The 22,627-nt window shown below is 46.6% G+C and overlaps 17 non-coding genes across 17 annotated transcripts; 15 read left to right on the top strand and 2 right to left on the bottom strand.

The window, feature by feature from the left end:
• The first annotated feature begins 697 nt into the window (after positions 1 to 697).
• TRNAL-CAA (transfer RNA leucine (anticodon CAA)) lies at positions 698 to 813 on the top strand. Its single transcript has 2 exons — positions 698 to 735; positions 768 to 813. It is a non-coding gene; the product is annotated as a tRNA-Leu (tRNA).
• Positions 814 to 1,882: 1,069 nt separating this feature from the next.
• TRNAL-CAA (transfer RNA leucine (anticodon CAA)) lies at positions 1,883 to 1,998 on the top strand. The gene is made up of 2 exons: positions 1,883 to 1,920; positions 1,953 to 1,998. It is a non-coding gene; the product is annotated as a tRNA-Leu (tRNA).
• Positions 1,999 to 2,693: 695 nt separating this feature from the next.
• On the top strand, positions 2,694 to 2,809 carry TRNAL-CAA (transfer RNA leucine (anticodon CAA)). Its single transcript has 2 exons — positions 2,694 to 2,731; positions 2,764 to 2,809. It is a non-coding gene; the product is annotated as a tRNA-Leu (tRNA).
• A 1,068-nt stretch (positions 2,810 to 3,877) lies between these two features.
• Positions 3,878 to 3,993, top strand: TRNAL-CAA (transfer RNA leucine (anticodon CAA)). Its single transcript has 2 exons — positions 3,878 to 3,915; positions 3,948 to 3,993. It is a non-coding gene; the product is annotated as a tRNA-Leu (tRNA).
• Positions 3,994 to 5,021: 1,028 nt separating this feature from the next.
• TRNAL-CAA (transfer RNA leucine (anticodon CAA)) lies at positions 5,022 to 5,137 on the top strand. The gene is made up of 2 exons: positions 5,022 to 5,059; positions 5,092 to 5,137. It is a non-coding gene; the product is annotated as a tRNA-Leu (tRNA).
• Positions 5,138 to 6,187: 1,050 nt separating this feature from the next.
• Positions 6,188 to 6,303, top strand: TRNAL-CAA (transfer RNA leucine (anticodon CAA)). The gene is made up of 2 exons: positions 6,188 to 6,225; positions 6,258 to 6,303. It is a non-coding gene; the product is annotated as a tRNA-Leu (tRNA).
• A 1,028-nt stretch (positions 6,304 to 7,331) lies between these two features.
• Positions 7,332 to 7,447, top strand: TRNAL-CAA (transfer RNA leucine (anticodon CAA)). Its single transcript has 2 exons — positions 7,332 to 7,369; positions 7,402 to 7,447. It is a non-coding gene; the product is annotated as a tRNA-Leu (tRNA).
• A 1,068-nt stretch (positions 7,448 to 8,515) lies between these two features.
• On the top strand, positions 8,516 to 8,631 carry TRNAL-CAA (transfer RNA leucine (anticodon CAA)). Its single transcript has 2 exons — positions 8,516 to 8,553; positions 8,586 to 8,631. It is a non-coding gene; the product is annotated as a tRNA-Leu (tRNA).
• Positions 8,632 to 9,326: 695 nt separating this feature from the next.
• Positions 9,327 to 9,442, top strand: TRNAL-CAA (transfer RNA leucine (anticodon CAA)). Its single transcript has 2 exons — positions 9,327 to 9,364; positions 9,397 to 9,442. It is a non-coding gene; the product is annotated as a tRNA-Leu (tRNA).
• A 723-nt stretch (positions 9,443 to 10,165) lies between these two features.
• Positions 10,166 to 10,280, bottom strand: TRNAL-CAA (transfer RNA leucine (anticodon CAA)). The gene is made up of 2 exons: positions 10,243 to 10,280; positions 10,166 to 10,211 (listed from the first exon to the last, which is right to left on the bottom strand). It is a non-coding gene; the product is annotated as a tRNA-Leu (tRNA).
• Positions 10,281 to 10,855: 575 nt separating this feature from the next.
• Positions 10,856 to 10,971, top strand: TRNAL-CAA (transfer RNA leucine (anticodon CAA)). The gene is made up of 2 exons: positions 10,856 to 10,893; positions 10,926 to 10,971. It is a non-coding gene; the product is annotated as a tRNA-Leu (tRNA).
• A 1,069-nt stretch (positions 10,972 to 12,040) lies between these two features.
• TRNAL-CAA (transfer RNA leucine (anticodon CAA)) lies at positions 12,041 to 12,156 on the top strand. The gene is made up of 2 exons: positions 12,041 to 12,078; positions 12,111 to 12,156. It is a non-coding gene; the product is annotated as a tRNA-Leu (tRNA).
• A 695-nt stretch (positions 12,157 to 12,851) lies between these two features.
• On the top strand, positions 12,852 to 12,967 carry TRNAL-CAA (transfer RNA leucine (anticodon CAA)). The gene is made up of 2 exons: positions 12,852 to 12,889; positions 12,922 to 12,967. It is a non-coding gene; the product is annotated as a tRNA-Leu (tRNA).
• A 1,431-nt stretch (positions 12,968 to 14,398) lies between these two features.
• On the top strand, positions 14,399 to 14,514 carry TRNAL-CAA (transfer RNA leucine (anticodon CAA)). Its single transcript has 2 exons — positions 14,399 to 14,436; positions 14,469 to 14,514. It is a non-coding gene; the product is annotated as a tRNA-Leu (tRNA).
• A 5,014-nt stretch (positions 14,515 to 19,528) lies between these two features.
• On the bottom strand, positions 19,529 to 19,644 carry TRNAL-CAA (transfer RNA leucine (anticodon CAA)). The gene is made up of 2 exons: positions 19,607 to 19,644; positions 19,529 to 19,574 (listed from the first exon to the last, which is right to left on the bottom strand). It is a non-coding gene; the product is annotated as a tRNA-Leu (tRNA).
• Positions 19,645 to 19,888: 244 nt separating this feature from the next.
• TRNAL-CAA (transfer RNA leucine (anticodon CAA)) lies at positions 19,889 to 20,004 on the top strand. Its single transcript has 2 exons — positions 19,889 to 19,926; positions 19,959 to 20,004. It is a non-coding gene; the product is annotated as a tRNA-Leu (tRNA).
• Positions 20,005 to 20,621: 617 nt separating this feature from the next.
• TRNAL-CAA (transfer RNA leucine (anticodon CAA)) lies at positions 20,622 to 20,737 on the top strand. The gene is made up of 2 exons: positions 20,622 to 20,659; positions 20,692 to 20,737. It is a non-coding gene; the product is annotated as a tRNA-Leu (tRNA).
• The last annotated feature ends 1,890 nt before the right edge of the window (positions 20,738 to 22,627 follow it).

Below are 22,627 nucleotides of genomic sequence, written 5' to 3'. Positions count from 1 at the left end.
AAACAGCCATCACGTCGCTTGAGTCTCAAGCCCCGGGGATGACCTCCACGGAGACGGAGCGACGAAATCACAACACGACTCCAGTTGCTCGAAGGGAGGCCGTGAGGGATGGCGACGGCTTGGCGAGACTCAATGTGCCGTTAATACGAATATTCAACAACAAAAGACTGCAAAAACTCGCGTAAACAACTCGAAAACAATACAAATTATACAAATTTAAACGAATGAGACTAAATAACAATAGTTGAACTGTCACAGTTCATTATATCGCTGGTGGAGCAAATGATTACGTTTGTCATGGAGACTACGGTAAAAAGTGGTTATAAAATAAAAATGCGTTGTCAGGAGTGGGGTTCGAACCCACGCCTCCATTCGGAGACCAGATGTCCCGCGTTGAGCACGGAAGGCTTCACTCGCCTTGAGTCTGGCGCCTTAGACCGCCCGGTAATCCTGACCACGACCACCGACCTGGGCATTTGTTCATTAGTGGGAACACTACGATATTCTGGCCATGTGTGAATGAGTACAGCAGGCACACGTAGCACTGAACGGTTATAACCATAAACTCAGGGCTAGTCAAACTCAGTTACAACCAAACCCAGGAATGGTAAAACTCTACGAGACTCGTAAGTATATTAAAGGGTGACCCGCGGCTTGCCCGACCTCTAATGAACAAATGTCCAGGTTGGTGCTCGTCGTCAGGATGGCCGAGCGGTCTAAGGCGCCAGACTCAAGGCGAGTGAAGCCTTCCGTGCTCAACGCGGGACATCTGGTCTCCGAATGGAGGCGTGGGTTCGAACCCCACTTCTGACAAAGCACTTTTATTTTATAACCTTTGTGTCTCGCCAAGCCTTCGCCATCTCTCACTGCCTTCCTTCGAGCTTCTAGACTCGTGTTGTGATTTCGTCGCTCCGTCTCCGTGTTAACCAATGAAACATTATTTATATATAATTGCATGAAATGTATAAAAGTGGCTGTCAGCAGTGGGGTTCGTAACCACGCCTCCATTCTCGCCTTGAGTCTGGCGCCTGAGACCACTCGGCTATCCTGACCACGCACATTGAGGCAGGATGGTGCGAGGATGGATGAACACGCATCATGCGTGACAGCGCGTCGAGCGACACCCGGGACAACAACTGGCCAGCACAACCGTGAAAACAAATATTTTATTTAAAACAAATATTTTATTTAAAACAAATATTTTATTTGTTTATGCAGCGAGCAGGGTAAGAGTATATCCGACGTTGGAGATGGAATGATGGAGTCACCTCGTGGATTGTTTCACCGCAGGCTGGTGAGAGATGGCGATGGATTGGCGAGACTAAATGTGGCATTTATGTGAACTGAACAAAAACAGTGTGTCGTGCACACTTGTGGAAATAGGTGGGAAACAATGCAAAGTATACGGATGAAACGAATGAGACGAAAACAATCGTTGAACTGTGATAGTTCATGGGATCGTTGGTGTCATGAATAATTCGTTTGTAATGTTGAAAATCTAGTTGTAAAAACACCCTCCTTCGTCAGGAGTGGGTTTCGAACCCACGCCTCTATTCGGAGACCAGATATCCCGCGTTGAGCACGGAAGGCTTCCTCGCATTGAGTCTGACGCCTTAGACCGCTCGGTCATCCCGACCACAGCCACCAACCTGGGCATTTGATCATTAGAGGTCGGGCAAACCGCGGGTCACCCTTCAATATACTGGCGAGTCTCTGTAGAATTTTACCAGCCCTTGGGGTTTGGTTGTAACTGAGTTATGACTAGCCCTGAGTTTATGGTTATAACCGTTCAGTGCTACGTCTGTCTGCTGTACTCATTCACAAATGGCCAGAATATCGTAGTGTTCCCACTAATGAACAAATGCCCAGGTCGGTGGTCGTGGTCAGGATGGCCGAGCGGTCTAAGGCGCCAGACTCAAGGCGAGTGAAGCCTTCCGTGCTCAACGCGGGACATCTGGTCTCCGAATGGAGGCGTGGGTTCGAACCCCACTCCTGACAACGCATTTTTATTTTATAACCACTTTTTACCGTAGTCTCCATGACAAACGTAATCATTTACTCCACCAGCGATATAATGAACTGTGACAGTTCAACTATTGTTATTTAGTCTCATTCGTTTAAATTTGTATAATTTGTATTGTTTTCGAGTTGTTTACGCGAGTTTTTGCAGTCTTTTGTTGTTGAATATTCGTATTAACCGCACATTGAGTCTCGCCAAGCCGTCGCCATCCCTCACGGCCTCCCTTCGAGCAACTGGAGTCGTGTTGTGATTTCGTCGCTCCGTCTCCGTGGAGGTCATCCCCGGGGCTTGAGACTCAAGCGACGTGATGGCTGTTTGTGAATGCGACGAGGCGTGCGTGGTCAGGATGGCCGAGTGATCTAAGGCGCCAGACTCAAGGCGAGTGAAGCCTTCCGTGCTCAACGCGGGGACTTCTGATCGCCGACTGGAGGCGTGGATTCGAACCCTGCTCTTGACATCAGTTTGGGAACACTACGATATTCTGGCCATTTGTGAATGAGTACAGCAGGCACACGTAGCACTGAACGGTTATAACCATAAACTCAGGGCTAGTCAAACTCAGTTACAACCAAACCCAGGAATGGTAAAACTCTACGAGACTCGTAAGTATATTAAAGGGTGACCCGCGGCTTGCCCGACCTCTAATGAACAAATGTCCAGGTTGTTGCTCGTGGTCAGGATGGCCGAGCGGTCTAAGGCGCCAGACTCAAGGCGAGTGAAGCCTTCAGTGCTCAACGCGGGACATCTGGTCTCCGAATGGAGGCGTGGGTTCGAACCCCACTTCTGACAAAGCACTTTTATTTTTTAACCTTTGTGTCTCGCCAAGCCTTCGCCATCTCTCACTGCCTCTCTTCGAGCTTCTAGACTCGTGTTGTGATTTCGTCGCTCCGTCTCCGTGTTAACCAATGAAACATTATTCATATTCTTTGCATGAAATGTATAAAAGTGGCTGTCAGCAGTGGGGTTCGTACCCACGCCTCCATTCTCGCCTTGAGTCTGGAGCCTGAGACCACTCGGCCATCCTGACCACGCACATTGAGGCAGGATGGTGCGAGGATGGATGAACACGCATCATGTGTGACAGCGCGTCGAGCGACACCCGGGACAACAACTGGCCAGCACAACCGTGAAAACAAATATTTTATTTAAAACAAATATTTTATTTAAAACAAATATTTTATTTGTTTATGCAGCGAGCAGGGTAAGAGTATATCCGACGTTGGAGATGGAATGATGGAGTCACCTCGTGGATTGTTTCACCGCAGGCTGGTGAGAGATGGCGATGGATTGGCGAGACTAAATGTGGCATTTATGTGAACTGAACAAAAACAGTGTGTCGTGCACACTTGTGGAAATAGGTGGGAAACAATGCAAAGTATACGGATGAAACGAATGAGACGAAAACAATCGTTGAACTGTGATAGTTCATGGGATCGTTGGTGTCATGAATAATTAGTTTGTAATGTTGAAAATCTAGTTTTAAAAACACCCTCCTTCGTCAGGAGTGGGTTTCGAACCCACGCCTCTATTCGGAGACCAGATATCCCGCGTTGAGCACGGAAGGCTTCCTCGCGTTGAGTCTGACGCCTTAGACCGCTCGGTCATCCCGACCACGGCCACCAACCTGGGCATTTGATCATTAGAGGTCGGGGAAACCGCGGGTCACCCTTCAATATACTGGCGAGTCTCTGTAGAATTTTACCAGCCCTTGGGGTTTGGTTGTAACTGAGTTATGACTAGCCCTGAGTTTATGGTTATAACCGTTCAGTGCTACGTCTGTCTGCTGTACTCATTCACAAATGGCCAGAATATCGTAGTGTTCCCACTAATGAACAAATGCCCAGGTCGGTGGTCGTGGTCAGGATGGCCGAGCGGTCTAAGGCGCCAGACTCAAGGCGAGTGAAGCCTTCCGTGCTCAACGCGGGACATCTGGTCTCCGAATGGACGCGTGGGTTCGAACCCCACTCCTGACAACGCATTTTTGTTTTATAACCACTTTTTACCATAGTCTCCATGACAAACGTAATCATTTGCTCCACCAGCGATATAATGAACTGTGACAGTTCAACTATTGTTATTTAGTCTCATTCGTTTAAATTTGTATAATTTGTATTGTTTTCGAGTTGTTTACGCGAATTTGTGCAGTCTTTTGTTGTTGAATATTCGTATTAACGGCACATTGAGTCTCGCCAAGCCATCGCCATCCCTCACGGCCTCCCTTCGAGCAACTGGAGTCGTGTTGTGATTTCGTCGCTCTGTCTCCGTGGAGGTCATCCCCGGGGCTTGAGACTCAAGCGACGTGATGGCTGTTTGTGAATGCGACGAGGCGTGCGTGGTCAGGATGGCCGAGTGATCTAAGGCGCCAGACTCAAGGCGAGTGAAGCCTTCCGTGCTCAACGCGGGGACTTCTGATCGCCGACTGGAGGCGTGGATTCGTACCCTGCTCTTGACATCAGTTTGGGAACATTACGATATTCTGGCCATTTGTGAATGAGTACAGCAGGCACACGTAGCACTGAACGGTTATAACCATAAACTCAGGGCTAGTCAAACTCAGTTACAACCAAACCCAGGAATGGTAAAACTCTACGAGACTCGTAAGTATATTAAAGGGTGACCCGCGGCTTGCCCGACCTCTAATGAACAAATGTCCAGGTTGTTGCTCGTGGTCAGGATGGCCGAGTGATCTAAGGCGCCAGACTCAAGGCGAGTGAAGCCTTCCGTGCTCAACGCGGGGACTTCTGATCGCCGACTGGAGGCGTGGATTCGAACCCTGCTCTTGACATCAGTTTGGGAACACTACGATATTCTGGCCATTTGTGAATGAGTACAGCAGGCACACGTAGCACTGAACGGTTATAACCATAAACTCAGGGCTAGTCAAACTCAGTTACAACCAAACCCAGGAATGGTAAAACTCTACGAGACTCGTAAGTATATTAAAGGGTGACCCGCGGCTTGCCCGACCTCTAATGAACAAATGTCCAGGTTGTTGCTCGTGGTCAGGATGGCCGAGCGGTCTAAGGCGCCAGACTCAAGGCGAGTGAAGCCTTCCGTGCTCAACGCGGGACATCTGGTCTCCGAATGGAGGCGTGGGTTCGAACCCCACTTCTGACAAAGCACTTTTATTTTTTAACCTTTGTGTCTCGCCAAGCCTTCGCCATCTCTCACTGCCTTCCTTCGAGCTTCTAGACTCGTGTTGTGATTTCGTCGCTCCGTCTCCGTGTTAACCAATGAAACATTATTCATATACTTTGCATGAAATGTATAAAAGTAGCTGTCAGCAGTGGGGTTCGTACCCACGCCTCCATTCTCGCCTTGAGTCTGGAGCCTGAGACCACTCGGCCATCCTGACCACGCACATTGAGGCAGGATGGTGCGAGGATGGATGAACACGCATCATGTGTGACAGCGCGTCGAGCGACACCCGGGACAACAACTGGCCAGCACAACCGTGAAAACAAATATTTTATTTAAAACAAATATTTTATTTGTTTATGCAGCGAGCAGGGTAAGAGTATATCCGACGTTGGAGATGGAATGATGGAGTCACCTCGTGGATTGTTTCACCGCAGGCTGGTGAGAGATGGCGATGGATTGGCGAGACTAAATGTGGCATTTATGTGAACTGAACAAAAACAGTGTGTTGTGCACACTTGTGGAAATAGGTGGGAAACAATGCAAAGTATACGGATGAAACGAATGAGACGAAAACAATCGTTGAACTGTGATAGTTCATGGGATCGTTGGTGTCATGAATAATTAGTTTGTAATGTTGAAAATCTAGTTTTAAAAACACCCTCCTTCGTCAGGAGTGGGTTTCGAACCCACGCCTCTATTCGGAGACCAGATATCCCGCGTTGAGCACGGAAGGCTTCCTCGCGTTGAGTCTGACGCCTTAGACCGCTCGGTCATCCCGACCACGGCCACCAACCTGGGCATTTGATCATTAGAGGTCGGGGAAACCGCGGGTCACCCTTCAATATACTGGCGAGTCTCTGTAGAATTTTACCAGCCCTTGGGGTTTGGTTGTAACTGAGTTATGACTAGCCCTGAGTTTATGGTTATAACCGTTCAGTGCTACGTCTGTCTGCTGTACTCATTCACAAATGGCCAGAATATCGTAGTGTTCCCACTAATGAACAAATGCCCAGGTCGGTGGTCGTGGTCAGGATGGCCGAGCGGTCTAAGGCGCCAGACTCAAGGCGAGTGATGCCTTCCGTGCTCAACGCGGGACATCTGGTCTCCGAATGGAGGCTTGGGTTCGAACCCCACTCCTGACAACGCATTTTTGTTTTATAACCACTTTTTACCGTAGTCTCCATGACAAACGTAATCATTTGCTCCACCAGGGATATAATGAACTGTGACAGTTCAACTATTGTTATTTAGTCTCATTCGTTTAAATTTGTATAATTTGTATTGTTTTCGAGTTGTTTACGCGAATTTGTGCAGTCTTTGGTTGTTGAATATTCGTATTAACGGCACATTGAGTCTCGCCAAGCCATCGCCATCCCTCACGGCCTCCCTTCGAGCAACTGGAGTCGTGTTGTGATTTCGTCGCTCCGTCTCCGTGGACGTCATCCCCGGGGCTTGAGACTCAAGCGACGTGATGGCTGTTTGTGAATGCGACGAGGCGTGCGTGGTCAGGATGGCCGAGTGATCTAAGGCGCCAGACTCAAGGCGAGTGAAGCCTTCCGTGCTCAACGCGGGGACTTCTGATCGCCGACTGGAGGCGTGGATTCGAACCCTGCTCTTGACATCAGTTTGGGAACACTACGATATTCTGGCCATTTGTGAATGAGTACAGCAGGCACACGTAGCACTGAACGGTTATAACCATAAAATCAGGGCTAGTCAATCTCAGTTACAACCAAACCCAGGAATGGTAAAACTCTACGAGACTCGTAAGTATATTAAAGGGTGACCCGCGGCTTGCCCGACCTCTAATGAACAAATGTCCAGGTTGTTGCTCGTGGTCAGGATGGCCGAGTGATCTAAGGCGCCAGACTCAAGGCGAGTGAAGCCTTCCGTGCTCAACGCGGGGACTTCTGATCGCCGACTGGAGGCGTGGATTCGAACCCTGCTCTTGACATCAGTTTGGGAACACTACGATATTCTGGCCATTTGTGAATGAGTACAGCAGGCACACGTAGCACTGAACGGTTATAACCATAAACTCAGGGCTAGTCAAACTCAGTTACAACCAAACCCAGGAATGGTAAAACTCTACGAGACTCGTAAGTATATTAAAGGGTGACCCGCGGCTTGCCCGACCTCTAATGAACAAATGTCCAGGTTGTTGCTCGTGGTCAGGATGGCCGAGCGGTCTAAGGCGCCAGACTCAAGGCGAGTGAAGCCTTCAGTGCTCAACGCGGGACATCTGGTCTCCGAATGGAGGCGTGGGTTCGAACCCCACTTCTGACAAAGCACTTTTATTTTTTAACCTTTGTGTCTCGCCAAGCCTTCGCCATCTCTCACTGCCTTTCTTCGAGCTTCTAGACTCGTGTTGTGATTTCGTCGCTCCGTCTCCGTGTTAACCAATGAAACATTATTCATATACTTTGCATGAAATGTATAAAAGTGGCTGTCAGCAGTGGGGTTCGTACCCACGCCTCCATTCTCGCCTTGAGTCTGGAGCCTGAGACCACTCGGCCATCCTGACCACGCACATTGAGGCAGGATGGTGCGAGGATGGATGAACACGCATCATGTGTGACAGCGCGTCGAGCGACACCCGGGACAACAACTGGCCAGCACAACCGTGAAAACAAATATTTTATTTAAAACAAATATTTTATTTAAAACAAATATTTTATTTGTTTATGCAGCGAGCAGGGTAAGAGTATATCCGACGTTGGAGATGGAATGATGGAGTCACCTCGTGGATTGTTTCACCGCAGGCTGGTGAGAGATGGCGATGGATTGGCGAGACTAAATGTGGCATTTATGTGAACTGAACAAAAACAGTGTGTCGTGCACACTTGTGGAAATAGGTGGGAAACAATGCAAAGTATACGGATGAAACGAATGAGACGAAAACAATCGTTGAACTGTGATAGTTCATGGGATCGTTGGTGTCATGAATAATAAGTTTGTAATGTTGAAAATCTAGTTTTAAAAACACCCTCCTTCGTCAGGAGTGGGTTTCGAACCCACGCCTCTATTCGGAGACCAGATATCCCGCGTTGAGCACGGAAGGCTTCCTCGCGTTGAGTCTGACGCCTTAGACCGCTCGGTCATCCCGACCACGGCCACCAACCTGGGCATTTGATCATTAGAGGTCGGGGAAACCGCGGGTCACCCTTCAATATACTGGCGAGTCTCTGTAGAATTTTACCAGCCCTTGGGGTTTGGTTGTAACTGAGTTATGACTAGCCCTGAGTTTATGGTTATAACCGTTCAGTGCTACGTCTGTCTGCTGTACTCATTCACAAATGGCCAGAATATCGTAGTGTTCCCACTAATGAACAAATGCCCAGGTCGGTGGTCGTGGTCAGGATGGCCGAGCGGTCTAAGGCGCCAGACTCAAGGCGAGTGAAGCCTTCCGTGCTCAACGCGGGACATCTGGTCTCCGAATGGAGGCGTGGTTTCGAACCCCACTCCTGACAACGCATTTTTGTTTTATAACCACTTTTTACCGTAGTCTCCATGACAAACGTAATCATTTGCTCCACCAGCGATATAATGAACTGTGACAGTTCAACTATTGTTATTTAGTCTCATTCGTTTAAATTTGTATAATTTGTATTGTTTTCGAGTTGTTTACGCGAATTTGTGCAGTCTTTTGTTGTTGAATATTCGTATTAACGGCACATTGAGTCTCGCCAAGCCATCGCCATCCCTCACGGCCTCCCTTCGAGCAACTGGAGTCGTGTTGTGATTTCGTCGCTCTGTCTCCGTGGAGGTCATCCCCGGGGCTTGAGACTCAAGCGACGTGATGGCTGTTTGTGAATGCGACGAGGCGTGCGTGGTCAGGATGGCCGAGTGATCTAAGGCGCCAGACTCAAGGCGAGTGAAGCCTTCCGTGCTCAACGCGGGGACTTCTGATCGCCGACTGGAGGCGTGGATTCGTACCCTGCTCTTGACATCAGTTTGGGAACATTACGATATTCTGGCCATTTGTGAATGAGTACAGCAGGCACACGTAGCACTGAACGGTTATAACCATAAACTCAGGGCTAGTCAAACTCAGTTACAACCAAACCCAGGAATGGTAAAACTCTACGAGACTCGTAAGTATATTAAAGGGTGACCCGCGGCTTGCCCGACCTCTAATGAACAAATGTCCAGGTTGTTGCTCGTGGTCAGGATGGCCGAGCGGTCTAAGGCGCCAGACTCAAGGCGAGTGAAGCCTTCCGTGCTCAACGCGGGACATCTGGTCTCCGAATGGAGGCGTGGGTTCGAACCCCACTTCTGACAAAGCACTTTTATTTTTTAACCTTTGTGTCTCGCCAAGCCTTCGCCATCTCTCACTGCCTTCCTTCGAGCTTCTAGACTCGTGTTGTGATTTCGTCGCTCCGTCTCCGTGTTAACCAATGAAACATTATTCATATACTTTGCATGAAATGTATAAAAGTGGCTGTCAGCAGTGGGGTTCGTACCCACGCCTCCATTCTCGCCTTGAGTCTGGAGCCTGAGACCACTCGGCCATCCTGACCACGCACATTGAGGCAGGATGGTGCGAGGATGGATGAACACGCATCATGTGTGACAGCGCGTCGAGCGACACCCGGGACAACAACTGGCCAGCACAACCGTGAAAACAAATATTTTATTTAAAACAAATATTTTATTTAAAACAAATATTTTATTTGTTTACGCGTAAGCAGGGAGCAGGGTAAGAGTATATCCGACGTTGGAGATGGAACGATGGAGTCACCTTGTGGATTGTTTCAGCGCAGGTTCGTCAGAGATGGCGATTGCTTGGCGAGACTAAATGTGGCATTGATGTGAACTGGACAAAACAGTGTGTCGTGCACAGTTGTGGAAATAGGTGGGAAACAATGGCATAGTGTACGGATAAAACGAATGAGACGAAAACAATCGTTGAACTGTGATAGTTCATTGGATCGCTGGTGTCATGAATAATTATGTTTGTCATGAGACGATCTAGTTTTAACTGATTATAAAAAGAAACTCCTTTGTCAGGAGTGGGGTTCGAACCCACGCCTCCATTCGGAGACCAGATATCCCGCGTTGAGCAATGAAGGCTTCCTCGCGTTGAGTCTGACGCCTTAGACCGCTCGGTCATCCCGACCACGGCCACCAACCTGGGCATTTGATCATTAGAGGTCGGGCAAACCGCGGGTCACCCTTTAATATACTTACGAGTCTCGTAGAGTTTTACCATTCCTGGGTTTGGTTGTAACTGAGTTTGACTAGCCCTGAGTTTATGGTTATAACCGTTCAGTGCTACGTGTGCCTGCTGTACTCATTCACAAATGGCCAGAATATCGTAGTGTTCCCACTAATGAACAAATGCCCAGGTCGGTGGTCGTGGTCAGGATGGCCGAGCGGTCTAAGGCGCCAGACTCAAGGCGAGTGAAGCCTTCCGTGCTCAACGCGGGGACTTCTGATCGCCGACTGGAGGCGTGGATTCGTACCCTGCTCTTGACATCAGTTTGGGAACATTACGATATTCTGGCCATTTGTGAATGAGTACAGCAGGCACACGTAGCACTGAACGGTTATAACCATAAACTCAGGGCTAGTCAAACTCAGTTACAACCAAACCCAGGAATGGTAAAACTCTACGAGACTCGTAAGTATATTAAAGGGTGACCCGCGGCTTGCCCGACCTCTAATGAACAAATGTCCAGGTTGTTGCTCGTGGTCAGGATGGCCGAGCGGTCTAAGGCGCCAGACTCAAGGCGAGTGAAGCCTTCCGTGCTCAACGCGGGACATCTGGTCTCCGAATGGAGGCGTGGGTTCGAACCCCACTTCTGACACAGCATTTTTATTTGATAACCTTTGTGTCTCGCCAAGCCTTCGCCATCTCTCACTGCCTTCCTTCGAGCTTCTAGACTCGTGTTGTGATTTCGTCGCTCCGTCTCCGTGTTAACCAATGAAATATTATTTATATATATTTGCATGAAATGTATAAAAGTGGCTGTCAGTAGTGGGGTTCGTAACCACGCCTCCATTCTCGCCTTGAGTCTGGCGCCTGAGACCACTCGGCCATCCTGACCACGCACATTGAGGCAGGATGGTGCGAGGATGGAGGAACACGCATCATGTGTGACAGCGTGTCGAGCGACACCCGGGACAACAACTGGCCAGCACAACCGTGAAAACAAATATTTTATTTAAAACAAATATTTTATTTAAAACAAATATTTTATTTGTTTATGCAGCGAGCAGGGTAAGAGTATATCCGACGTTGGAGATGGAATGATGGAGTCACCTCGTGGATTGTTTCACCGCAGGCTGGTGAGAGATGGCGATGGATTGGCGAGACTAAATGTGGCATTTATGTTAACTGAACAAAAACAGTGTGTTGTGCACACTTGTGGAAATAGGTGGGAAACAATGCAAAGTATACGGATGAAACGAATGAGACGAAAACAATCGTTGAACTGTGATAGTTCATGGGATCGTTGGTGTCATGAATAATTAGTTTGTAATGTTGAAAATCTAGTTTTAAAAACACCCTCCTTCGTCAGGAGTGGGTTTCGAACCCACGCCTCTATTCGGAGACCAGATATCCCGCGTTGAGCACGGAAGGCTTCCTCGCGTTGAGTCTGACGCCTTAGACCGCTCGGTCATCCCGACCACAGCCACCAACCTGGGCATTTGATCATTAGAGGTCGGGGAAACCGCGGGTCACCCTTCAATATACTGGCGAGTCTCTGTAGAATTTTACCAGCCCTTGGGGTTTGGTTGTAACTGAGTTATGACTAGCCCTGAGTTTATGGTTATAACCGTTCAGTGCTACGTCTGTCTGCTGTACTCATTCACAAATGGCCAGAATATCGTAGTGTTCCCACTAATGAACAAATGCCCAGGTCGGTGGTCGTGGTCAGGATGGCCGAGCGGTCTAAGGCGCCAAACTCAAGGCGAGTGATGCCTTCCGTGCTCAACGCGGGACATCTGGTCTCCGAATGGAGGCTTGGGTTCGAACCCCACTCCTGACAACGCATTTTTGTTTTATAACCACTTTTTACCGTAGTCTCCATGACAAACGTAATCATTTGCTCCACCAGGGATATAATGAACTGTGACAGTTCAACTATTGTTATTTAGTCTCATTCGTTTAAATTTGTATAATTTGTATTGTTTTCGAGTTGTTTACGCGAATTTGTGCAGTCTTTGGTTGTTGAATATTCGTATTAACGGCACATTGAGTCTCGCCAAGCCATCGCCATCCCTCACGGCCTCCCTTCGAGCAACTGGAGTCGTGTTGTGATTTCGTCGCTCCGTCTCCGTGGACGTCATCCCCGGGGCTTGAGACTCAAGCGACGTGATGGCTGTTTGTGAATGCGACGAGGCGTGCGTGGTCAGGATGGCCGAGTGATCTAAGGCGCCAGACTCAAGGCGAGTGAAGCCTTCCGTGCTCAACGCGGGGACTTCTGATCGCCGACTGGAGGCGTGGATTCGTACCCTGCTCTTGACATCAGTTTGGGAACATTACGATATTCTGGCCATTTGTGAATGAGTACAGCAGGCACACGTAGCACTGAACGGTTATAACCATAAACTCAGGGCTAGTCAAACTCAGTTACAACCAAACCCAGGAATGGTAAAACTCTACGAGACTCGTAAGTATATTAAAGGGTGACCCGCGGCTTGCCCGACCTCTAATGAACAAATGTCCAGGTTGTTGCTCGTGGTCAGGATGGCCGAGCGGTCTAAGGCGCCAGACTCAAGGCGAGTGAAGCCTTCCGTGCTCAACGCGGGACATCTGGTCTCCGAATGGAGGCGTGGGTTCGAACCCCACTTCTGACAAAGCACTTTTATTTTTTAACCTTTGTGTCTCGCCAAGCCTTCGCCATCTCTCACTGCCTTCCTTCGAGCTTCTAGACTCGTGTTGTGATTTCGTCGCTCCGTCTCCGTGTTAACCAATGAAACATTATTCATATACTTTGCATGAAATGTATAAAAGTGGCTGTCAGCAGTGGGGTTCGTACCCACGCCTCCATTCTCGCCTTGAGTCTGGAGCCTGAGACCACTCGGCCATCCTGACCACGCACATTGAGGCAGGATGGTGCGAGGATGGATGAACACGCATCATGTGTGACAGCGCGTCGAGCGACACCCGGGACAACAACTGGCCAGCACAACCGTGAAAACAAATATTTTATTTAAAACAAATATTTTATTTAAAACAAATATTTTATTTAAAACAAATATTTTATTTGTTTACGCGTAAGCAGGGAGCAGGGTAAGAGTATATCCGACGTTGGAGATGGAACGATGGAGTCACCTTGTGGATTGTTTCAGCGCAGGTTCGTCAGAGATGGCGATTGCTTGGCGAGACTAAATGTGGCATTGATGTGAACTGGACAAAACAGTGTGTCGTGCACAGTTGTGGAAATAGGTGGGAAACAATGGCATAGTGTACGGATAAAACGAATGAGACGAAAACAATCGTTGAACTGTGATAGTTCATTGGATCGCTGGTGTCATGAATAATTATGTTTGTCATGAGACGATCTAGTTTTAACTGATTATAAAAAGAAACTCCTTTGTCAGGAGTGGGGTTCGAACCCACGCCTCCATTTGGAGACCAGATATCCCGCGTTGAGCACGGAAGGCTTCCTCGCGTTGAGCCTGACGCCTTAGACCGCTCGGTCATCCCGACCACGGCCACCAACCTGGGCATTTGATCATTAGAGGTCGGGCAAACCGCGGGTCACCCTTTAATATACTTACGAGTCTCGTAGAGTTTTACCATTCCTGGGTTTGGTTGTAACTGAGTTTGACTAGCCCTGAGTTTATGGTTATAACCGTTCAGTGCTACGTGTGCCTGCTGTACTCATTCACAAATGGCCAGAATATCGTAGTGTTCCCACTAATGAACAAATGCCCAGGTCGGTGGTCGTGGTCAGGATGGCCGAGCGGTCTAAGGCGCCAGACTCAAGGCGAGTGAAGCCTTCCGTGCTCAACGCGGGGACTTCTGATCGCCGACTGGAGGCGTGGATTCGTACCCTGCTCTTGACATCAGTTTGGGAACATTACGATATTCTGGCCATTTGTGAATGAGTACAGCAGGCACACGTAGCACTGAACGGTTATAACCATAAACTCAGGGCTAGTCAAACTCAGTTACAACCAAACCCAGGAATGGTAAAACTCTACGAGACTCGTAAGTATATTAAAGGGTGACCCGCGGCTTGCCCGACCTCTAATGAACAAATGTCCAGGTTGTTGCTCGTGGTCAGGATGGCCGAGCGGTCTAAGGCGCCGGACTCAAGGCGAGTGAAGCCTTCTGTGCTCAACGCGGGACATCTGGTCTCCGAATGGAGGCGTGGGTTCGAACCCCACTTCTGACACAGCATTTTTATTTGATAACCTTTGTGTCTCGCCAAGCCTTCGCCATCTCTCACTGCCTTCCTTCGAGCTTCTAGACTCGTGTTGTGATTTCGTCGCTCCGCCTCCGTGTTAACCAATGAAATATTATTTATATATATTTGCATGAAATGTATAAAAGTGGCTGTCAGTAGTGGGGTTCGTAACCACGCCTCCATTCTCGCCTTGAGTCTGGCGCCTGAGACCACTCGGCCATCCTGACCACGCACATTGAGGCAGGATGGTGCGAGGATGGATGAACACGCATCATGTGTGACAGCGCGTCGAGCGACACCCGGGACAACAACTGGCCAGCACAACCGTGAAAACAAATATTTTATTTAAAACAAATATTTTATTTAAAACAAATATTTTATTTTTTGATTTAAAGCTTTCGTGACTGCAGTAATTCATATTCTTAGTTTTTTCGGTAAAGTCACGTTGAAGAGAAACAACAAAATAACAAAATATATATAAAACAATAAAAAATTCTCACGACGTTTCGACCATAACTCAAACGGTCATCATGAGGTGTGTTGGTTTGCATAAATTTATTTTTAAACGGCAAATTTATTTATTTATAAAAAAAATAGATGGACTAGTCCTGGGCAAACTGCCAATCGCTGCGCGTGACGCCAACGTTTTTTTATAAATAAATAAATTTGCCGTTTAAAAAGAAATTTATGCAAACCAACACACCTGATGATGACCGTTTGAGTTATGGTCGAAACGTCGTGAGAATTTTTTTATTGTTTTATATATATTTTGTTGTTTCTCTTCAACGTGACTTTACCGAAAAAACTAAGAATATGAATTACTGCAGTCACGAAAGCTTTAAATCAAAATTTAATCGCCTCTACGGGGAGGGTTTTCACATAACTTTAAGATCCTTCAACAAACTCTGGGATAAGAAAGCTCAGCTGATCGAGTCTCTCACCTTCCTGAAGAGATGCCGCGACTCTGGGGTAATACCAATCGCATTTACACTGACCTCTGCTGCTGTAACTTCTTCTAATGCGAAACGAATTCTTTTCAAAACTAGCTTAGCTCTTATCTCAGAAAAAATCATACTTATACGCACAGAACTAGATCAGTTAGACAAGACACTCTACAAATCACACTTATCATTGACGGCAATAATGTCCACATCGGATTGGGAACATGTAGACAATATGACTGCCTCTTCAGCTGCTACTATGTCGACCAAATGTAAGGAAAACCTGATTTCCAAATTTAACCTCCTCTTCAACAAAAGACCGGACCCACACACCAAAAAGTTAGACGTTAATAAAGTCGTAATTAATCGCAGTAACAGTTCTATTTCCGATGGTCTGAAATCCGTTTTAGCTAAAGGTCTAAACTTTGCAGTCACACCTAAACACATACCAGTTAATGATATAATTGCCCAAGTAGACGTTGCTCTCAGGGGCCTGGGTCACATCGCTGCAGACGTAGCAAGATCTGAAATCGCTGCAACCCTCAAAAACGCTAAGATGCCAGCTAGCAACCTCAGCAAAGATGAGCGTTTTGAATTATATAAATTAAAAAAGAGGAATGATATTGTAGTTCTCTCAGCTGACAAAGGCAATGCTACTGTCATCATGGATAAAATAGAATACAACAACAAAATTAAAGAATTACTCGACGATGGTAGTTATACAAAAATAAAAAGAGATCCCACCAACAGCCTCGTCACACAAACCAACAAAATAATTTCTGATTCAACCGCATTAATTGATCAATCTAAACAGTTTTCGTTGAAACCTTCTGCTGCCAGGCCACCAAGATTATACGGCTTACCAAAAATACATAAAGTTGATACACCTCTTCGTCCCATAGTCTCTACTATCAGCTCCCCCACCTACAAACTAACTCGTTTTTTGTCTGAAATCCTGCGTCCTTTCACTGGAAAGACCACCTCTGCGGTACAAAATTCTACTCACCTGGTATCAACAATCAAGGGTATTTCCCTGTCCCCAGACGACCTGCTTGTCAGTTTTGATGTAGTTTCCTTATTCACCAAGGTTCCTGTACCTGACACCATTGCAATCATTGAAGACTTGGTTCATCAAGGACTAAACACTGAGGTACCCCCCCTGGTGAGACACTGTTTAACCAATACATACTTCACTTGGAATGGAACTTTCTACAAACAAACTGAGGGCACCCCAATGGGCTCCCCCCTTTCTCCAGTTATAGCTAACATTTTCATGGAGAAATTTGAGACTGACGCCATCCAGACTGCCACTCTGCGCCCAACCTTATGGAAGAGGTACGTGGATGACACTTTTGTCATCTGGCCACATGGCCGGCCTGCTCTAGACCAATTCTTCGACCACATCAATTCCATACACCCAGCCATCAGATTTACCATGGAAGTCGAAATAGATGGCAAGATACCTTTTTTGGATGTCCTAATTAAAAAGAGACCTGATGGTTCAATGAGCCACTCTGTCTACAGGAAAGCTACCCATACGGATGCTTATCTGAAACCGGATTCCCACCACCATCCATCACAGAAGAATTCTCTCATCAAGACTCTGTATCATAGAGCCCAATGCATATCCGACCAGGAACACATAAGCAGTGAACTCAAGCACGTACACCAAGCTCTTAGGGCTAATGGTTACTCCGACTATACAATCCGCAAAGCTATCACTCAAACCATGAAGAAGAACCCTCTTGAGGAGCCTTTCAAAACCATCACTTTACCCTACATTGCTCGGATCACAAAAAAGATCTCCAAAATCTTGAATAAACACAAGATCCAGGTCCGTTTCAACACATTACATAAAATCCGTGATCTGGTTCCATCTGTAAAAGATGTGATTCCGGACATACAATACCCTGGTGTCTACAAACTAATTTGCCTCTGTGGTAGTAGTTACATTGGAGAAACCAAACGCCATGTCTCGGACCGCATTCGTGAACATAAAGCAGACCTTAAACACGGTAGGACCAACACCTCGGCCGTAGCAGATCATTGTTCTAATTCAGTAGGCTCACATGCCATTGACTTTTCCAAGACGGAGGTTCTTTGTAAGCCATCTGGATTCCATGAGAGATTCGTTCATGAGGCTATCCACATATACAAGCACAGAGACAATTTCAACCGAGAAGATGGATTCTATCTTAGCAATCATTGGAAAGATTTGATAAATCATTTCAGTTCTTGATTGATTGTTCACGCTTACAGTGGCTTTCAGACAGCATACATTATAAAAAATGTCGTCTCCCCCCTCCTCTTTTCAAAAAAAATAGATGGATTAGTCCTGGGCAAACTGCCAATCGCTGCGCGTGACGCCAACGTTTTTTATAAATAAATAAATTTGCCGTTTAAAAATAAATTTATGCAAACCAACACACCTGATGATGACCGTTTGAGTTATGGTCGAAACGTGAGAATTTTTTATTGTTTTATATATATTTTGTTATTTTGTTGTTTCTCTTCAACGTGACTTTACCGAAAAAACTAAGAATATAAATATTTTATTTGTTTACACGTACGCAGGGAGCAGGGTAAGAGTATATCCGACGTTGGAGATGGAACGATGGAGTCACCTCGTGGATTGTTTCAGCGCAGGTTCGTCAGAGATGGCGATTGCTTGGCGAGACTAAATGTAGCATTGATGTGAACTGGACAAAACAGTGTGTCGTGCACACTTGTGGAAATAGGTGGGAAACAATGGCATAGTGTACGGATAAAACGAATGAGACGAAAACAATCGTTGAACTGTGATAGTTCATGGGATCGTTGGTGTCATGAATAATTAGTTTGTAATGTTGAAAATCTAGTTTTAAAAACACCCTCCTTCGTCAGGAGTGGGTTTCGAACCCACGCCTCTATTCGGAGACCAGATATCCCGCGTTGAGCACGGAAGGCTTCCTCGCGTTGAGTCTGACGCCTTAGACCGCTCGGTCATCCCGACCACGGCCACCAACCTGGGCATTTGATCATTAGAGGTCGGGGAAACCGCGGGTCACCCTTCAATATACTGGCGAGTCTCTGTAGAATTTTACCAGCCCTTGGGGTTTGGTTGTAACTGAGTTATGACTAGCCCTGAGTTTATGGTTATAACCGTTCAGTGCTACGTCTGTCTGCTGTACTCATTCACAAATGGCCAGAATATCGTAGTGTTCCCACTAATGAACAAATGCCCAGGTCGGTGGTCGTGGTCGGGATGACCGAGCGGTCTAAGGCGTCAGACTCAACGCGAGGAAGCCTTCCGTGCTCAACGCGGGATATCTGGTCTCCGAATAGAGGCGTGGGTTCGAAACCCACTCCTGACGAAGGAGGGTGTTTTTAAAACTAGATTTTCAACATTACAAACTAATTATTCATGACACCAACGATCCCATGAACTATCACAGTTCAACGATTGTTTTCGTCTCATTCGTTTCATCCGTATACTTTGCATTGTTTCCCACCTATTTCCACAAGTGTGCACGACACACTGTTTTTGTTCAGTTCACATAAATGCCACATTTAGTCTCGCCAATCCATCGCCATCTCTCACCAGCCTGCGGTGAAACAATCCACGAGGTGACTCCATCATTCCATCTCCAACGTCGGATATACTCTTACCCTGCTCGCTGCATAAACAAATAAAATATTTGTTTTAAATAAAATATTTGTTTTAAATAAAATATTTGTTTTCACGGTTGTGCTAGCCAGTTGTTGTCCCGGGTGTCGCTCGACGCGCTGTCACGCATGATGCGTGTTCATCCATCCTCGCACCATCCTGCCTCAATGTGCGTGGTCAGGATGGCCGAGTGGTCTCAGGCGCCAGACTCAAGGCGAGAATGGAGGCGTGGTTACGAACCCCACTACTGACAGCCACTTTTATACATTTCATGCAAATATATATAAATAATGTTTCATTGGTTAACACGGAGGCGGAGCGACGAAATCACAACACGAGTCTAGAAGCTCGAAGGAAGGCAGTGAGAGATGGCGAAGGCTTGGCGAGACACAAAGGTTATTAAATAAAAATGCTGTGTCAGAAGTGGGGTTCGAACCCACGCCTCCATTCGGAGACCAGATGTCCCGCGTTGAGCACGGAAGGCTTCACTCGCCTTGAGTCTGGCGCCTTAGACCGCTCGGCCATCCTGACCACGACCACCAACCTTTGCATTTGTTCATTAGTGGGTACACTACGATATTGTGGCCTTTTGGGAATGAGTACAGCAGATAGACGTAGCACTGAACGGATGTATCCATGAACTCAGGGCTAGTCAATCACAGTTACAACCAAACCGCAGGGAGGTTAAAACTCTACGGAGACTCGTAAGTATATTAAAGGGTGACCCGCGGCTTGCCCGACCTCTAATGAACAAATGTCCAGGTTGTTGCTCGTGGTCAGGATGGCCGAGCGGTCTAAGGCGCCAGACTCAAGGCGGGTGAAGCCTTCTGTGCTCAATGCGGAGCATCTGGTCTCCGATTGGAAGCGTGGGTTTGAACCCCACTCCTGGCAAAGCACTTTTATACATTCATTGCAAAATGGTAGTTTATTTAAATTCGTTTTATTTTTATTGTTTTCGAGTTATTTTCCCGAGTTTGTGCGGTCTTTTGTTGTTTTTGAATTTTTGTATTAACGGCACATTGAGTCTCGCCAAGCCATCGCCATCTCTCACGGCCTCCCTTCGAGCAACTGGACTCTTGTTGTGATTTCGTCGCTCCGTCTCCGTGGAGGTCATCCCCGGGGCTTGAGACTCAAGCGACGTGATGGCTGTTTGTGAATGCGACGAGGCGTGCGTGGTCAGGATGGCCGAGTGATCTAAGGCGCCAGACTCAAGGCGAGTGAAGCCTTCCGTGCTCAACGCGGGGACTTCTGATCGCCGACTGGAGGCGTGGATTCGTACCCTGCTCTTGACATCAGTTTGGGAACATTACGATATTCTGGCCATTTGTGAATGAGTACAGCAGGCACACGTAGCACTGAACGGTTATAACCATAAACTCAGGGCTAGTCAAACTCAGTTACAACCAAACCCAGGAATGGTAAAACTCTACGAGACTCGTAAGTATATTAAAGGGTGACCCGCGGCTTGCCCGACCTCTAATGAACAAATGTCCAGGTTGTTGCTCGTGGTCAGGATGGCCGAGCGGTCTAAGGCGCCAGACTCAAGGCGAGTGAAGCCTTCCGTGCTCAACGCGGGACATCTGGTCTCCGAATGGAGGCGTGGGTTCGAACCCCACTTCTGACACAGCATTTTTATTTGATAACCTTTGTGTCTCGCCAAGCCTTCGCCATCTCTCACTGCCTTCCTTCGAGCTTCTAGACTCGTGTTGTGATTTCGTCGCTCCGCCTCCGTGTTAACCAATGAAATATTATTTATATATATTTGCATGAAATATATAAAAGTGGCTGTCAGTAGTGGGGTTCGTAACCACGCCTCCATTCTCGCCTTGAGTCTGGCGCCTGAGACCACTCGGCCATCCTGACCACGCACATTGAGGCAGGATGGTGCGAGGATGGATGAACACGCATCATGTGTGACAGCGCGTCGAGCGACACCCGGGACAACAACTGGCCAGCACAACCGTGAAAACAAATATTTTATTTAAAACAAATATTTTATTTAAAACAAATATTTTATTTTTTGATTTAAAGCTTTCGTGACTGCAGTAATTCATATTCTTAGTTTTTTCGGTAAAGTCACGTTGAAGAGAAACAACAAAATATATATAAAACAATAAAAAATTCTCACGACGTTTCGACCATAACTCAAACGGTCATCATGAGGTGTGTTGGTTTGCATAAATTTATTTTTAAACGGCAAATTTATTTATTTATAAAAAAAATAGATGGACTAGTCTTGGGCAAACTGCCAATCGCTGCGCGTGACGCCAACGTTTTTTTATAAATAAATAAATTTGCCGTTTAAAAAGAAATTTATGCAAACCAACACACCTGATGATGACCGTTTGAGTTATGGTCGAAACGTCGTGAGAATTTTTTATTGTTTTATATATATTTTGTTGTTTCTCTTCAACGTGACTTTACCGAAAAAACTAAGAATATGAATTACTGCAGTCACGAAAGCTTTAAATCAAAATTTAATCGCCTCTACGGGGAGGGTTTTCACATAACTTTAAGATCCTTCAACAAACTCTGGGATAAGAAAGCTCAGCTGATCGAGTCTCTCACCTTCCTGAAGAGATGCCGCGACTCTGGGGTAATACCAATCGCATTTACACTGACCTCTGCTGCTGTAACTTCTTCTAATGCGAAACGAATTCTTTTCAAAACTAGCTTAGCTCTTATCTCAGAAAAAATCATACTTATACGCACAGAACTAGATCAGTTAGACAAGACACTCTACAAATCACACTTATCATTGACGGCAATAATGTCCACATCGGATTGGGAACATGTAGACAATATGACTGCCTCTTCAGCTGCTACTATGTCGACCAAATGTAAGGAAAACCTGATTTCCAAATTTAACCTCCTCTTCAACAAAAGACCGGACCCACACACCAAAAAGTTAGACGTTAATAAAGTCGTAATTAATCGCAGTAACAGTTCTATTTCCGATGGTCTGAAATCCGTTTTAGCTAAAGGTCTAAACTTTGCAGTCACACCTAAACACATACCAGTTAATGATATAATTGCCCAAGTAGACGTTGCTCTCAGGGGCCTGGGTCACATCGCTGCAGACGTAGCAAGATCTGAAATCGCTGCAACCCTCAAAAACGCTAAGATGCCAGCTAGCAACCTCAGCAAAGATGAGCGTTTTGAATTATATAAATTAAAAAAGAGGAATGATATTGTAGTTCTCTCAGCTGACAAAGGCAATGCTACTGTCATCATGGATAAAATAGAATACAACAACAAAATTAAAGAATTACTCGACGATGGTAGTTATACAAAAATAAAAAGAGATCCCACCAACAGCCTCGTCACACAAACCAACAAAATAATTTCTGATTCAACCGCATTAATTGATCAATCTAAACAGTTTTCGTTGAAACCTTCTGCTGCCAGGCCACCAAGATTATACGGCTTACCAAAAATACATAAAGTTGATACACCTCTTCGTCCCATAGTCTCTACTATCAGCTCCCCCACCTACAAACTAGCTCGTTTTTTG

The sequence above is a fragment of the Petromyzon marinus genome, chromosome 16 (genome assembly GCF_048934315.1).
Source record: "Petromyzon marinus isolate PM22_M1 ecotype Great Lakes invasive population chromosome 16, UKy_Petmar_22M1.pri1.0, whole genome shotgun sequence".
Lineage (NCBI taxonomy): Eukaryota > Metazoa > Chordata > Hyperoartia > Petromyzontiformes > Petromyzontidae > Petromyzon > Petromyzon marinus.
The sequence above is the reverse complement of the archived record's forward strand: the minus strand, read 5'-3'. Positions and strand labels throughout refer to the sequence as shown.